This window comes from Haemaphysalis longicornis, unplaced genomic scaffold, assembly GCF_048455015.1.
Source record: "Haemaphysalis longicornis isolate Haplotype H1 unplaced genomic scaffold, Haemaphysalis longicornis Haplotype H1 scaffold_5, whole genome shotgun sequence".
In the NCBI taxonomy this organism is placed as follows: Eukaryota; Metazoa; Arthropoda; class Arachnida; order Ixodida; family Ixodidae; genus Haemaphysalis; species Haemaphysalis longicornis.
In genome coordinates this window covers 155,426,801-155,444,399 of record NW_027526385.1, presented here as the reverse complement: position 1 = coordinate 155,444,399, position 17,599 = coordinate 155,426,801, and the positions used below count along the sequence as shown (strand labels likewise).

Here is a 17,599-nt window from a genome sequence, read left to right as displayed (position 1 = left end):
GCCTCCACTCTGTCATCTGGACCAAGGCATCAAAGAACTCCAACGCCTCTCTCAACAGCTTGGCTTTTCGCTGCAGCTTGGCTGTTGGCTGCGTATTCGAGATTCCCGAATATATTGAATACCGGCATTCGAATCGAAGCAAATAATGAGTACAGAGCAATTCAATCAAATATTAGACACCACTGAATATTTGCCCATCCCTAGTAATTAAGCATTATTATTGTTATCTGTATTTCAGTTGAAATAATCTGTAACCCTCTGTGCTGCATTTTATAGGGAGCACAGAGGGTGCTCCCTATAAAATCTCCGACCGACAGTTGCATCTTGCCGGTGACCTCGGCCGCTCGTTCCGTTAGATTCTTCTGAACCTGCAGGTCGGAGCTGCCCAGCGCCTCCTCCCAGTGCTTGCGCGAGACAGAAAAACGGCGGAGTTTCATCTCCCTGATAGTACGCCCTACACGTTCCAAGGCGTCTCGTGCGCGCTGCGCAAGGGCGAAGGTTCTCGCAGCTGAAGCAGCCCCGGCAGCGGGATGATGAGACGGAATTCTCAGTGGGCCAGATTGGCAGCCATCAGAAGCCCAGCCGGGAGCCAATTCCTGACCTGTCCAGTATGCCTCCCTTCCAGGAACGCCACGCCCAGCTACGTAGCAGGCTCTGGTGGTCGTCCGTCGACGGTGGACCTGTCGACACGGGGGCATGACAGGCATGCGGCGTGCAAGGCCTCCAAGGACTCGCCAGGCCGTGCTGCCTGGGACGACCGGGCACAGATCGTGTACCCTAGCTCGAGATTTGAATGCTTCATCCGCCCGTTCAGTAGCTTCAAAAAGAAAGCAAAGCGGGGAAGAAAGACAAGCAGACGAAAAGCCTGGCGGAGAACGAGGTGAAGAAGAAAGGGGATACCAGGGCCACTCCTGAGCCATGCCGACCAGTAGTGTGTTTTTCTTTGGTTCAAGATGTGACATTATTGGAGTCGGAACCCAGTTCTCCTCCAGATGTGTTGAAAGAAGAGACTAGTAGGAAGGCTAGTAGGTTCTCAGACAGTGACGACTGCAAAGCAACCGTCAAGGGTAGCGGTCATGTTCCAGCAGCAGCTATCCTCACAGAAATGAGGTCTTTTGTACCAGGCACCCTCTAGCACCCATCAGATGCTCTAACCTGCATGCTCTGGGGCATTGAGCGAGTTATTGAAGAGAAGACAGAGGCAAAGCGGGTCTTTGGGGATTTCTTTTGGTCCATTTTGGAAGACCTAAGCAAAAATCCCTCGTGTGGGTGGGGTGCGACATTCACTCTGAGGAATTTTCTGCGCGCGTCATCAAATCGTATTTGGCGACGCGCATCCATTTCTATTCTAGATTCCTTCAGCAAGAATGTGCCTTGAATGTGCAGGTTAAGTCGGCGCGCAATCGTGCTAAGCTACTGTAAGCGCGGTGGCAAAGTTGTGGAGTTTGTTGTAAATGAAAAAAAAAAAAAAAACCTTTCATGTATGTATTCATTATATTTTTTTGTAATGGTATTTTGTAGATATATTCACCTTAAGCTAAAAAGATGCGGAGTTGATTGTAAATAAAAACCTTGCATGTATCTGCAAAAAAGATGTGGAGTTGATTGTAAATAAAAAAACGTTGCACATATTTTTTTGCTTTCTGTCTGCCGTAAAGTGTATACTGTGAAAACCAATAAATTGCTGCAAAGAAATTTATGCTTATTGACATGTAAGCTGGTTTAACTTCGTCAGTTAATTGACTCAATAATTCTTTCAATTAGAGATATTTGCACCTTTTGCATAAATATCGCTTCTTAGTAACGTTTGGTAAAGCTAACTGTTGTCAGGGCAAAACCTGGAAAAGATACTATTCTAAAAGGACGTCGAGAAAATTTGGGAGTTTCTTTTTCCAGTGCCCTTTACTGGAGCCACTAAGTGACGTAGCTCCAATGGTGACCTTGCTGCTTTGGCTGGGAAGAAAATGAGCGGTTTTATGATTTTTTTATAAAATTCGGCAGAGTCAATCAAAATAAGCTTTAATGGAAGCTTATTCTACGCTACCCGCTCGCTGCAGACCGTTCACGCTGGCGGTTGACTGCCAGCGAGCAAGCGGACGCAAGAGCGTGCAAACTACGATACGCTTCGGCTGACCTGTTGAAGAAAGCAAAGCAATGAGCCGTAAAGAACGGCTTTTACGCCCCACATTAAAGGTGTTGTGCCACCAAATTTTAAGTCTGTAAAAAGCCTGCTGTAGGCTTTCTCTGTATGCAAGGACCCTCAACACGAAGTGCTGGGTACAGCAAGCGCTCAATATATAATTTAATTCGCTTTTAAAAAGTACCTAAAAGCTCTTCTGGAGATCGGGACCCATCACTAGCGCCGCTAACCATGACGTCAGTGAAATGCCAGCATAAAGTTTGTGACGTCATACCGCGTTAGCGACTCCACCGACGTAAACGTGAACTCCAGTTACCACAGTTTGTTTGGTCACTTGGTCGTATCAGACACACTAGGCCGGCACCATGGCGACGCCGACGAGTCACCAAACCATCGGCCAACTGCCGAATTGCCAGACCGCGTTGTCCCACTACGCCGACGGCGACACAAACACCTCGGCTGAAGGAAAGTCGCCGTAGTGTGACCGACTCACCGACTGAAGACGCCAACAAAACTGGTCGCCCGACGCGTCGTTGGGAATCGACCGAGAAGCGAAAACTGCGCCCCGGCAACATTCGTGCCGCAATGAATGCGGCTCTATTTTGTTAGTTTCTGGAGTGTAATACCGTATTTACTCGCATAATCCTCGCACTTTTTTTTCGGAAAAGTCAATGCAAGGTTAAGGGTGCGAGAATTATGCGGGGGGAAAAAAAATCCGGTGCACAGTGTTGCCAATTTTCCTTATGCCAATCCCGCTAAATGTAGCGGCCGTTTTTTGTATATGTAAGCTCAGTGTTGCCAACAGCAGCTATTTCTTTTTATTTTATTATTTACAACGTAAACAGTCTCCCGTCGATCAGCGATCATGAAATTGCCGCCTTTGCTTTCTGGCGCGCGCCCTATCTCGTCGTCGTATGTGCGTGTCCTACTCCAGTAACGCACGCTGAAGTCGGTGACGCCGAAGTGCCTGCCTGCGGCATGGTTGCTGTGTTCGATCGCGTACTCTTTCGCTTTCAATTTGAAAGCGGCAGTGTAGCTGGCGTTCCTCCCCATGGCGAAGCGGCACCAAGCACAAAACAATTAGATCAAAAAGTTCTCAAAACGGCAGCGAGCTATCCACCACTGACGCGAGTGACTCACTGACTGCTGCCGCTCAACGGCGGGATCACGACGGCGACACGGCGACACGACGACACGACAGCGGGCTGCGCGAACACCGTCTAGTTGCGCGCACGCGAAACATGCGCGAAACCGGCTCAAGGACAGTGTGAGTAGCGTGTTAGGGCGCCTGTTAGGGAGTAGCCATGCAGGTTGTTAGGGTGCCTGGATGGCCTTGGATACACAGTGCTCTCCGCCGAACGGAGAGGCGGCGAGGGAGGTCGCGCGTTAGAGAGAGCGTGCACCATGCGGGTTTCACGAGCAGGCAACTTTCGCCGCTGCAAAGTTGGGGGTGCGAGAATTATGCGAGGAACCAAAAAATCCAAGTTTTGGTGGCTCACATTAGGGGTGCGAGGATTATGCGAGTGCGAGGATTACGCGAGTAAATACGGTAAACTCAGTAAAGTCCATGAAGCCCATACAACTCAACACTAGTGCTAATGCGATCCGTATTTTGGCATTTGACGCTTCGGCCATGCTCTTCGGCAACGCCGCTACTCAAAGCTGCAAACTGCATGTGCAATCGGCTCGCCTGTAGAAAATATAAGGTCAGTTTCGTGCAGAAAAAGGGTTACGTAGGGTAATTTGGGTAATAAGAGATCAATATCGGCCAAGGTTTCCAACGTAAAACCAAAGTACGGCAAGCACTATCCCTACAGTGCAAAATCGCAGTTGCAGCTGGGCACACTTATTTTTGCGAGCGCTTTCGCGAAGGAGCAGAGTTGATGGCTATAGGCCTTATGTAAAAGTGCTGCCCTCTGTCGCAGCCGAATCGAACCCTCGCTTCGACGCCATGTTTAAGGATAGCGCCGGTCGGGAATACGTGTACTACAAGGTGCTTCGCGTGCGTGTTATCGCTTCTTGGTGACTCGCTGCACGTCTCGTGCTGTGTTGTCGCACGTAATGACTGATGAATGGTGTGTGGACTTGTCTGCGTTGCCCCGGTTCCCGTCCGGCTTCGCGGAGACATATTACGCGTCCAAACGCAATTGCAACGGCACCAGGAGCGCAGTTACAAGTTCGCCACCGAATCGTACGTTTGCCTGCCGACGATGAAGACGAAACGGTGCGCCAGGTAAGTACTCTTGGTTTGTTGTTATTTGTATGTGCTTTTGAGTTTGCGCAGAAGTTCTTTAATGGTGCCTAGAATGAATTACATTCTAAAGCTTACCGAGCCATCAATGGTACCGCACGCAAATCGAAGTTTTGAAAAATCACTCGCTCGGGCAGCCGCAACACGCGTATTCCGTTTCACTTCTTGTGCGTTTCTTATTTTATGCAATAAATATTTGGCTCACGGCTCTTGTTTGTTCAAGTAGCGCTGGGTTATCGTGTTTTGCAACAAACAGTGCGGTAAATCGTCCTTATGAAAGCGAAAAAACATTGACGAATGCTCGCTCTTCCGCGATTCAACTTTGCGATTGTTTTTGTAACAGCAATCCTGGGTCGCTCGCAAAAAAAAAAATCCCGTTTTTAAGAAATCAAATAGCACTGCAATGCTGCAGCCCGGTGCAGAGTAAATTTTCGATTGATGGAAGCGTTTTGAATGAAAAATAAATACTAAGGAATTCTTGCCACGATAATGAATGTGCAGATTACAAATGATCGAACACAGTTGGTGATTAATTTTTATAGGACTAACGCTATGGACTGCGGGTTGCACTTTCTGTCGCGTGAAAGCACACCTGAACGCATCATGCGCAAGCGCATTGTTTGTGCGAGGGTCATTAAAAAGGCTGTCATATTTTCGTGACCTTTGCTTGTGGCGCTCGTTTCATTTATCTCGTCTGTGTGAAGACTCTGTTAATTTATTTTACCCACGCTTGTTAACGTGTATACTACTTATGGAGTGCTTAAGGACTCTCTTGTTATGCAGAGCAGGTACTGTAGTCTCTAACATGGTCAAAGACCATGGTGCTCTAGTTGCACGCTACGTAAATCATCTTGGATTATTTTTATAATCGTCATAAATGCTTCAACTACCAGCCGTCCTGTTAATTCCCAAGGGTCTGCATTAAAGGCCACGTCACACCGTATTCAAATTTAGGTCTAAATGACGGCTTTCTCCCCTTCTCTTATTTGTAAGCACTAGTCTAGTTCTTGAACAGGTAATGTTTCTGTGCCTGTATTGAATTTCACGGGTCTGTTGTTTGGTTTCAGTGTCGCTGGTCCTGCTGTTGCTGTGCGTTGTGCCTGCTACCGGAGCCGGAAAAAGAATGCAGACCCGTACACTGTCAACCTAACCTTCACGATGGCCTGCGAAGTGGAGCTAGCTAAGTGCAGTTGTCCGGCTGGGGCATCAGGTTATTGTACTAACCACCTGATGGCAGTCTTAAAGACAGTTGTGGCTCTGCAAGAGTTGGGCTACAAGGAGCCACCCGATGAGCTTGCTCCAACAGAACTACCTCAACAGTGGCGCCGTCCTCGAAAAAGGATGGCACCAGAAGCCGTGATGAACGTAAACTGGCGGAGAGTGGGTGAAGGTTGCTTATTGACCCCTCTACAGTCTACAGCTCGGGAATTCGTGGTGCCAGCACTCACAGAAGAGCAACAGCGTGTAGCAACCATAAAGCTTGCCGAGGGCCTGGAAGGAGGGAAAGGAGGGCCTGCCATGGAGGGAAAAAACAACCTCTCTAGCTTGTTTTCCGTACTGAAAGTGTGTGCTAGCTTGTAATCGCAAGTACGATACGATAGGTTCACCTAAGGAAAGTAGCAAAGAAATACAGTGTAGACCGCTTATAACGTATGTCGCGGGAGCCGCAAAAATCCGCACTATAAGCGGTACCGCACTATAACCAAAACACGCGCGAATTCAACCACATCGCCACCTATCTCTCAAGTCAACCTATATTTATCATCACTCAAACGCACAGCACTTAAAAACGAAGGCACGGCCTATATTTCGTGTTATTTTTAACATCAGCCGCTGCTGCAGGGCAAAAGCGCAGTCTCACAAACGGCGAGCGCGGCTTTAACTTCCGTTGTGTTTGTTTTGAGACAATGGCTGCATTTTTAGCGTCTATGAACAGATGCCGCAAGACGTGATAAGAACGCCAGCGGGATTTTTTTTTTTTTTACCCCACCTTGTGTTCACGATGCCGAAGGCGGAAGTTGTATCAGCGCAACGGAAATCTTCGGCTTCGCGCGGCTCGAATGTTCGGAAAGGGAAAGAGCTGTGGCTTATCAGCAACAGCGTTTTAAAGCGTGAACCGCGTGGTAGATTTGGTATTGCGAAAACGTGCAGTGCACGCCAGCGCGGATACAACTGGCGTGGTGTGGGCGGCGCGGTAAGAGGCGGCAGCATGGCGTCGGCACTGGCCGTGAAGCGGTGCAGGCAGTTCCAGTAAGTTCCAGCGACCGCTTCTAACCGCTCGCTGAAATGCCGCACGGGGCGCAAGCGAAGATGCTCATGCAAGAAAGGAGCTACAGGGTTCGTACAGGTTTCGAAGAGAAAAATTCAAGGGTTTTCAAGGACTTTCAAGCCCCTGTGGGAGGATTTTTCAAGGCCCTCTGCGCGAGGTTATTTTGATTTTTTTACATCAAAGATCTGCAGACAAGGCTTTCAAAAGGCCCGACATATTTATTGCACAAAGAAAAAAATCTCACAATGCAAATTTGCTTGCACTGAACAGAAAAAATAAGAATAGGTTTATCATATATCACAATGCAGATTTGTTCATGTCACACACAATAGAAAATTGTTCTATTGCCCCAAATAACAAGCCCGATGCGGACTTGTTGTGTCCGGTGCAATCCACTGCTTGTAGTCGCCATGGTGGAGCCACGTAGTCTGAAACTTGCTTTTCCCGGGCATTGTCTCACATATCAACACATCACTTTCACTGAACCGAAGAAGCAACGTTCAAAAAGCGCTGAAATCACGATTAGACGAATACTAGCGCACGGACGCGGCCGTATGACTCAGCGAGTGATGGCGAGGTAGCGATGCGATAGCGATGGGGATGGAAACGGCTCGTTGTCTTCAGTGTTGCCAGCTGCCTAACAGAATCGGCTACAGAGGTATAAAAACCGGTGTTTTCTTGACTGCGGTTCAGAATGATTAAACAAGAACAAAAGTTCAGCAACAAAGTCCGTTTTCTTGATGACAATTACTAAATTAAATCTAGAATTCAAGAAATTCAAGACTTTTCAAGGACTTGTAAAAAATTCAAGGTTTTCAAGGGCCTTGAAAACAGACTTCTGGAATTCAAGGGTATTCAAGGTTTTCAAGGACCTGTGCGCACCCTGAGCTAATAATGTGGGCGAAAAGTGGAATATAAACTGCCATCCACGCAAGCCTAAACATCTCTGGCACGGCTAGCCGGCTCGGAGCGCTTCGAATCTCCCGCCATTAGGTACGCGTCTCCCCATTGGTGCAAGTCGTCAGGCTCCTCCCACTGCCACGCGAAGAAGCCACCGCGAGCGCGGAATCGTCGACACGAGCACGACAAAAAAAACCCGCGCAACGCTGATGTGCACGATTCGTGCGCGAAAACGGGCCATGCGGTTCACGAATAATAAAATCAACTTGCCGTGCGCGAATAGGGAGTCTGTCGCTATCTTCCGGGGTGCATCAAGCAAGGTCAGTTGTGGTTATCAGGTACGCACGAACTAAACGGTGCCTTTTTTTTTTTTCTTTGGGTGTCTACGTTAGAGGAGGGCAAGGGGTGCACGCTGCGTCAGATGGCCGATTTCACCCTTTCTTTTTTCTTTTGCTACCCTAAAACGATGCCTCAGCTGCGCCGGTCGATCAGCAGACCCGCCGAAAAACCGCACTATAAACGGTATTGTGCTTCGGCCAACCGCATCTTAAGCGGTATGCTTATGCATTGAGTTCTATGGGAGGCAAACCGGTGGTCGCAAAAACCCGCGTTATATCCGGTCCCGCACTATAAGCGGTTACGTTATAAATGGTCTACACTGTACTTGATAAAATGAGAGGGTACAACGGTGGTACACCCCAGAGAACAATGTCTACGAAACAGCTACCCCCTACTCCCCTTCGTTCTACCTCCTCAATTATGCACTGAAAATGCTCAATAATCATTTATTGCGCTAATTGCAGAACTAAGGTATACAATAAATGTACCTAAACTGCGTCTTTTTCCATGTATCTTTTTTCGTTAGACGGGCATCTTAACAATGTCTACGAAACAGATACCCCCGCCTCCCCTTCGTTCTACCTCCTCAATTATGCACTGAAAATGCTCAATAATCATTTATTGCGCTAATTGCAGAGCTAAGGCATACAATAAATGTACCTAAACTGCGTCTTTTTCCATGTATCTTTTTTCGTTAGAAGGGCATCTTTTTTTGCGCAGCGTTTTTTTTTTTTTTTTTTGCGTGTGCTTTTGGCCAGATAATCGTCATTCATGGCAAGAAAAATCGCGGATCAAGCGATGGTTCGTGTTCGGCACGGAGTTCGTTCACGCGACCACTCGAACTCATTTTGCCCTGCATTTGGTGTGAACGCAGAATGCTTACATCGCGTGCAAACTTCTCTTCGTTGTGAGAATGTAAAAAACGGAATCTTTCAAACAGTACATAAAGTACGTCCGGACATGAACTGTAGCAGCGACGTTCGCCTTGAACTCCCAAAGCATGTAAACACAGCGGTTGCACCCTCTATGTTCAAGCCAGTTGACACTCCTGCCTTCCGAGGGATCAAATAATTTCAAACACCGGACCAGCAAGCCTGAACGCTAATTTATCAGTATTACACGCACGAGCGCTGGCCGTTCCATTCAGCATTCCCTGTAATTCTTTTTATAGCTCCGATCGCGTTCGCGCCGATCACCGAAGTAGTAGTCCGCAATCGCCACTGCGTTAGTGCGAGGTCGCGTTCGCGCCGATCACCGAAGTAGTATAGTCCGCAATCGCCGCTGTGTTAGCGCGAGGTAATTCTGGCATATTGAGACAAGCAGGCAGTTCTTTGGTAACCCCTTTCATATTACACGGACATAATTTGTTGTTGTCATTGTTACATGAACGAATTTTACACGGATACGATTCGCTGCGCGCGCGACACGCACACGCGGCACGCGCACATGCGCGCGCGACACGCAATAAACATCAATACTTTGACTTCTAGCATTCTTACTTTTGCCCCTTGAGCATCCTTGTTCCCACTTTGTGTGCAACATGGCACACAACAGTATGTAGGCATCCTGGACGACAGGAAACGATAGATCGCCGGGAACTTGCTGCAGTTCGATGCTCCGCTTTCCAGTTGAGCCCTTGAACATGGCGGTCGCGCTCGCGGTGGCCGCGAGAGGGCAGCAGATTTTGTATAAGGCCTATAAGCTATTGCAGGGGCTTCGCGGAACCTTGCTGCGCAAGAATTATTCAAGAAATTTTCGTTTACCAGCCAGGAATTCTGTAAACTAGCTAGTAAGCACCGACATACGACTCAAAGGATGGGCCTCCATCTAGTTCCCGGCGGGTCACCATTTGTGCGGTGGCACAGTGGTCTCGCGCGTCACACCCACTCGCTCAACGTTGCGGGTTCAATTCGTGGCGGCGACAGCTTTCTTTTAAAGCAAAGCTTTTTACCTCTACCCCCCAAGGGTTTTTTCGCGGCCGTTGGTGTCACCAGAAAACTCCAGCGAACAAATAAAAGAATGTACTGGCACCGCCGGGAATCGAACCTGGAACTAATAGACTAACACAGCGAGAGCCCGTTGTCTTACCGATTTAGCTACGAGCCCACGCAAAGACGGGGAAGACAGGTGGTGTACTCACCAAGCACATGTACGGGTTTACCCCCTGCGTTCTCGCTGAATGCCACGTGAAAGCGTCACGCGACCACTCATGCCCGTCTCGCGGCCCTGTGCGCACCTTGCTTATGAGCTAAGAGTTGCAAATGTTAAAGGAAGCTCACACCAATGCATGGCATTTCACTTCTAGTACGCCAATGTGCTAAATCCTGTGGCCTCCAGTGTTCACGTAAAAAATCACAGCTCCTTGTCGTCCACCCTCACGCCAAATCAAGGAATACATTCAAATACTCCTTGATGGCCAGGCCATCACTCCAAGCCCCAGCATCAAGATCCTGGGCCTACATCTCGAGGCTAACACCAAGAGTGACGTCTCCTTGCAGCGCCTCAAAAACAGCATTAATCAAATCATACACAGTTGCCACCAAGAAGCGAGGCCTAAAGGAATCCGGTACCTTTCGATTAATTGATGTTTTTGTCCTCTCGAGAGTCACTTACGTCAACCCTGTGTCTTCTTCTCGACAAGGATGACATAGAGATGCTTTATATAATGATTAGAAAGGCAGTCGAGCAGGCCTATGGTCTTCTCATGAGTGCGTCCACACAGAGGCTGCTTAGCACGGGGCTCCACAACGCGGTTGAAGAGCTGATAGAGGGCCATCTTTCTAACCAGAAGGTCCGACTCAGAACTGCGGTGGGTAACCGCATGCTTCACCAGATTGGCTGGGCAGCCCAGAATGTCATTCCGCTTGACGTACTCCCAAACTCTTGGCAACTAAAACTAAAGATGTTCCCTTTGCTTAGAAATATGAACCCCTCACATGACGAGGGTCACTGAAAAGCACGAGCTCAAGCGCTAAACACCACCCTCGGTGGGGATCATGCAGTTATCTACACAGACTTCTCCAAACATCGAGGGAAGCAATACACCATCATCGTGGCTACCTCCAGAACCAACCTCCTTGCGTGTACCTCTCTTAGGACCCAAGAAATGACGGCAGCAAAAGTGGCAGCCATCACCTTGGCTCTCACTCAACCAGGGGTTCGGAGGGTAGTCACCGATTCCCAGCAAGCCTACTGGAATTACCAGTCGGGTTGGGTGTCCTGACCTGCACTGCGCGTGCTAATAAAAAACCACTCCCCAAACGGTTCCATTCAGCTCATCTGGACACCCCCTCACGCTTCAATGGAGGGCAACAAATACAGTGTAGACCATTTATAACGTAACCGCTTATAGTGCGGGACCGGATATAACGCGGGTTTTTGCGACCACCGGTTTGCCTCCCATAGAACTCAATGCATAAGCATACCGCTTAAGATGCGGCTGGCCGAAGCACAATACCGTTTATAGTGCGGTTTTTCGGCGGGTCTGCTGATCTACCGGCGCAGCTGAGGCATCATTTTAGGGTAGCAAAAGAAAAAGAATGGATGAAATCGGCCATCTGATGCAGCGTGCACCCCTTGCCCCTCCTCTAACGTAGACACCCAAAGAAAAAAAAATAGGCACCCTTTAGTTCGTGCGTACCTGATAACCACAACTGTCCTTGCTTGATGCACCTCGGAAGATAGCGACAGACTCCCCATCCGCGCGCGGCAAGTTGATTTTATTTATCGTGAACCGCATGGTCCGTTTTCGCGCACGAATCGTGCACATCGGCGTTGCGCGCGAGTTTTTTTGGGTTTTTTTTTTTTTTTTTTCGTGCTCGTGTCGGCGATTCCGCGCTCGCGGTGGCTTCTTCGCGTGGCAGTGGGAGGAGCCTGACGACTTGCACCAATGGGGAGACGCGTACCTAATGGCGGGAGATTCGAAGCGCTCCGCTCCGAGCCGGCTAGCCGCGCCAGAGATGTTTAGGCTTACCACCGTGGTATTTTTCGATGGGCGCTTTCACAAGCAGCGTGGATGGCAGTTTATATTCCACTTTTCGCCCACATTATTAGCTCTTTTCTTGCATGAGCATCTTTGCTTGCGCCCCGTGCGGCATTTCAGCGATCGGTTAGAAGCGGTCGCTGGAACTTACTGGAACTGCCTGCACCGCTTCACGGCCAGTGCCGACGCCATGTTGCCGCCTCTTACCGCGCCGCCCACACAACGCCAGTTGTATCCGCGCTGGCGTGCACTGCACGTTTTCGCGATACCAAATCTACCACGCGGTTCACGCTTTAGAACGTTGTTGCAGATAAGCCACCGCTCTTTCCCTTTCCGAACATTCGAGCCGCGCGAAGCCGAAGATTTCCACCACCAGTACGTTGCGCTGATAAGCTGCCGCCTTCGGCAAGGTGGGGTAAAAAAAAAAAAAAATCCCGCGGGCGTTTTTATCACGTCTTGCGGCGTCTGTTCATATACGCTAAAAACGCAGCCATGGTCTTTCAAAACAAACACAACGGAAGTTAAAGCCGCGCTCGCCGTTTGTGAGACTGCGCTTTTGCCCTGCAGCAGCGGCTGATGTGAAAAATAATACGAAATAGAGACCGTGCCTTCGTTTTTAAGTGCTGTGCGTTTGAGTGGTGATAAATATAGGTTGACTTGAGAGATAGGTGGCGATGTGGTTGAATTCGCGCGTGTTTTGGTTATAGTGCGGTACCGCTTATAGTGCGGATTTTTGCGGCTCCCGCGACATACGTTATAAGCGGTCTACACTGTATGCCCACCCAACAAGCCTGCGCTTTTACCTCCCGTGCTATGGAGCTGCACGAGGACAGTCACCCGCTTGTCACGTTCAGGGAGATAACCCAGCATTATAGTCTTCCGAGATAGACCGTACCTTCGCCTTACCCGGACCTTTCCAGAGAACAACAAACTACTCTACGGCTCATACAATCCGGGCTCCTTCCCACAGCCTACGCGTCTTCAATTAATGCATTCGAATTGCTTCGACGCAGAATGTAAATTTTGCTCAGAAGTAGGAATACTCCGCCCCGTAATCGGGGGTGTGTGACTTTAGCCCTGAGTACCATCCTCTCTTTCCGTCAACTATCCAACAAGAGCAATGGGAGATGCTGCTGTCCAGGCCCTCTCTACCTACCCAGCTTCAGCGGGTGGACAGAACACAGGCCACGCGGAATGCATATGGGCCCCACAGAAGAAGGAATCACTCCCCAGGGCTGCACTCTGGGCTGTTCAGAAATCTGAACAGAAGTATTTCTTCCTCCTCCTCCTCCTTCTCTGCCGCAAATCTCGTCGCCTCCGTCCGCAGCGCAGAGACGGAGAAGTCAGATCGTCTAACCCCGGGTAGGAGCTTACTTTAATTTTATAAAAAAAGTTTCTACTCTTGTGCTACACCAATACAACTCAACCAAACATTGTTCATGCATCATGCATTGATTTAACCTTACCAAGAATATCTCTTTGAAGTAATAACTGGTGTGGTTAAGTGCATTTCATTTCTCTCTGGTTTTACTATTTGTAAAGCGATGTGAGTGAATTTAAGTGACGTCGCATGGGTAATCGTTATGGGTGCCGTTTACAGCTTTGCTTTCCAACCACATTCACGGGGTGGATTGGCACGATTTTTTTTTGCGGTTTTTTAAGGGGCATGATTTGCATATTCAATTGCATTTCCATGGTTTGCATGTCCATTGTTTTCATTTGCCCGCATCGGAGGAAGCAGACAAATAGTCCATGTCGGAGCTGTTGCGGCTTGACATGACGAGCCGGCGTGTTTACTTCCGTGGTGAAGCACGTGGGTGCAGGAACAGACGCCGCAGTAAAGTCGCAGCGTACCGCAGCGCCGCATGGTAGACACACATGGCAAAGCTGCCTCGCAACACTGTGACGTCACTGCTTGAATTGGCGCCCAGAAACCGAAACCCAGCCCAGAAACCGAAACCCAGAAACCGCACCGGCCATCCACTTCATGTGTCCCGTTATCGTACCAGAACGAGCAGCGGCCGGGTAGAGCAAAATGCAGCGGGCCAGGCCTCTCGCAGCACGCCGAGAAATGGAGACACCGGCGATGCGCGGCGCATGGGGAGAGTTTTACAACTGAACCGATCTAGTAAACGTTGGTAGTGGAGGGCTCCGGATTAATTTTGACCACCTGTGGATGTTTAACGTGCGTCGAAATCTCGTACACACAGGCGGTTTCGCTTTTCGGCCTCCATCAGAAAAGCGGCCGCCCCGGGCCGGGAATCAAACCCCTGACCTCGTGCTTAGCAGCACAACGCCTTAGCCACTGAGCCACCGCAGCGGGTTAAATTTGTACTTTTGCACATGCCTTCCAGGAAACGGATATCCTCTTAAATGGAACTAATTTTTTCAGTCCCTTAAAATTCCGTTCATCGAGAGTCTACTGTACTATAAAAAAGGGGGTTAGGAAGTAAAACAAATGGGTGCCATCAGATTCTGCCACCTTATCCACACCCATACCAGACCTTTTCAAAGGATCACGCTGGAAAAAAAGCCTCGCGTGGAGGCCCGGTGCCTCCGACCAAGCCTGTTCACAAGTATTTATTTAAAGCACTAAGGACTGCCACAAGCCTCGTCCTATGAGCACAAAGGTGGTTCGAAGAGCTGTCTGCCAGCTACCCTGTTCACTCAAACCGTTCCGAGCCTGCCCACAAGGTTAGCAACACTGAAGTTGGCCAGAAATGTCAGCCGAAATGGGGGAAAACCAACCGGCCGTTGGTTATGTGCTGTAGCTGTTACACCGGCTAAATGTGACACAGGAACTCGTTGACACCAACACGAACGAAGCTCAAGAGGCTGCAAAACTCTACGCAGTAAAACCTGGTTGCAAGAGACACTCAAGGGAGCCAAAAAATGTCTCTTGTAACCAAGGTCTCTTGTATGCAATGTTGCTAACATTCAGAACAAAGGAAAACCCACCAAACCACTTTCATTCAAATGTCTCTTATAACGAGGTTTGACTGTAATGGTGGAAAGCGCGCAATCTTGAGATTCACAGCCATACTGAGACATGCCAAGGCGGTGTTACTAACGGCACTTTTCTTCGTGACAGTGCCTCTTACACTGACTGCGCAAGATGTGACAGCTGGGGTAGCATCGTGGGCTGCTTTAGAATCCTGATGCAAAATCTCGTCACAAGCGTAGACATATTGAAGCTGTCCTCGTACATTATGGCACGAGCACGATAGCCAGGGCCAGGGCAATACCTGGCCAGACGCAAGGAGGGAATTCTGCACCCACTCACCACCTTCAGCTGCTGCAGGCCCGAGTCCCCCGGGCCGAAGGTAGAGACGCATCCATGTCTTGGTGGTGACTGAATAAGAGGGCAGCAAATGCAGACACCTGCACACAAACAAAGCAGCAAGTTGGTACGTCCAGGCCCACTTAACATTCAACCTAGAAGGTACCAATCTAGAGGCATGTTCTTTGAATGAATATGACATATCCCGTACAAAGAGACAACATTTAGAGGCTAGAAAAAGCACGACTGGAAATGCTGGTGGCACAGCCACAGCTCATTCCTCGCTAGGCCACTTGCGATGCCCCGAATCGTAAAGCCAGAACTGTGGAGCTTGTACCAGGATCTCTAATGAAGAAAATTAATGCGGGAATTCAACATGCAAAACAAACGCCGTGAACAACTTATACTAGCTTGGCTTCGCACATGAAGCTACAAGAGACAGCTGCCATAAACAATATAGGTGACAGTATCCAAGTGATGTGAAAAAAAAAAAAAAACGCATAGGGAAGTGGAGGGCTTCGGGTTAATTTTCTGACCACCTGTGGATCTTTTACGCGCGGTGAAATCTCGACACGCATGCATTTTTGCTTTTCATCACTATCACAGGGTTCGTACAGGCTTCAAAAGCAAAAATTCAAGGGTTTTCAAGGACTTTCAAGAACCACAAAACACATTTTCACGGTCCCCGTTAAATGTTTTATCTGGGATTATTTATAACTTTTCCAACACAATGCAAAAGTTTTTTGTTGCACAATATCTAAGCACATTAGTGCACATTTAGATAGGTGCTAACGGGTTCGTAAATGCTCCCCCAGCTTCATTTTTTTATTTCATGGCTGGTATTTAGAGGTTTTTCTTTTTTCTTTGTGTTTTGCTGAGGCTGCTTGATTTCAAAACTTAGTTAATGCTGCGTGCATCTCGTGCTTTGTCAGCAAGAGTATCAGCTGAAATTAAATCGAGCAAGTGTTGCTTCAAGGCAGGATGAACTATACACGTCCACCATTTTCACGTAAAAGCAAACGTGGATGGAGCGTATCAGGAACAGCAAACATGCAATGAGCAACCGTCCATAGACTAGGTGGAAGATGCAAGATAGAGAACAGAAGCTGGCTTTCACTGGATTGTATTGTGATATAGATTGGATTGACAAGTGCCTGCTCCTAATGTTGCGTCTTAATAATGAAAATCTACCAAACTTGTAATTTCATGCAATACACTGAAACTTGATTGTTACAATGTTTTTTTTTTTACATTTGTTAACACCTAAAATCCACGACAAACACTTTAAATTCTTGTGAAAAGACAGGGCCATTGATTCTCTCCGGAAAAATCAAGGGTTTTCAAGGACAATTAAAAAATTCCAGGACTTTCCAGGCCTTGAAACTGACACTTCTAAATTCAAGGGTTTTCAAGGTTTTCAAGGACCTGTGCGAAGCCTGCTATCAGACAAGCGGCTGTCGCAGCAGGGAATCAAACAGATGTCCTTAGGCTCAGCAGCACAACACTTTAGCAACTGAGCCACCGCGGTAGGTTGGCCCGAAACCCACTAAAGCTTACTAATATTTTTTTTTTAGAAGTCAAAAAGTTATAGCTAGACATTTCACATTTGCAGGAGTTTTGCACTTCTAGTATGTGTAACAAAATGTATATTTTGTTACACACAATTTTTGTTTTATTTCTGTGTGGAGCAACACCAACACTTATTTTTCGTGTCTGTCACAAAATTTTTCTGTAGTTTTTTTTCCTCTTTTTCGGAATTTTCTAAATCAATATTTTTGTTCGAAGCAATTACCACTGCAAAGGAAATTTACCCTTTTACATTTCAATATCATACACCCTGGGGACATCAAAAATCTGGAGATAGTCCGCAAGAGGGCAATGTTTTTTTTTTTTTTTGCAACATACGTGACTTGTCCATCGTCCTACGAGATCAGCCTTGATTTGAAGGCCGCAACCTGCAAACCAAGCAAATTCAAAATGACATTGCTATTGACCAAGAAATTGTCCACAGTCTCCTGCCTCTCATCGCGCCGGCGCCATCACTGTTCCGGCGCTTGGTCGTTGCCAAATGCAATTTTACATCACTTTTCCCGCCGTACGCTACGCTCACGTCGCATGCACAAGCCGTGCCAAATTCGAAGTGCTCACCGTTTCAGGCTGGCACAAAACAGGGAAACTCTGTAGTAAAGAAAAGCTGAAGAAAAGCTTAAGAAAAACCTTAAGAAAAGCTGAAAATACATCTTTGGCTCTGACATCGCCATGCTGGCAATGGAGCTATAAAAAAGGCCTACACGACCATTGAACTCGACATGTTTGTATACACCTTCGCCGATTTCAGGTGGGTACCTGACACACGACTGCAATTACGATGCAGCGGTGCTGTTTGATGCACTTTTTTTCGCAGTGCGGATTGGGGCACTTTTTGGGGAGGTTTACGA

At 48.1% G+C, this 17,599-nt stretch overlaps 1 long non-coding RNA gene across 2 annotated transcripts in view; it reads right to left on the bottom strand.

Annotated features, from left to right (window-relative positions):
* LOC144138773 (uncharacterized) overlaps window positions 1-17,599 on the bottom strand; it is a 52,624-nt gene that overhangs the window by 29,610 nt on the left and 5,415 nt on the right. For both annotated transcript variants that reach the window (XR_013315972.1, XR_013315971.1), the window contains exon 3: window positions 15,165-15,262. This is a non-coding gene — a long non-coding RNA (uncharacterized LOC144138773). The remainder of the gene's footprint in view (window positions 1-15,164; window positions 15,263-17,599) is intronic.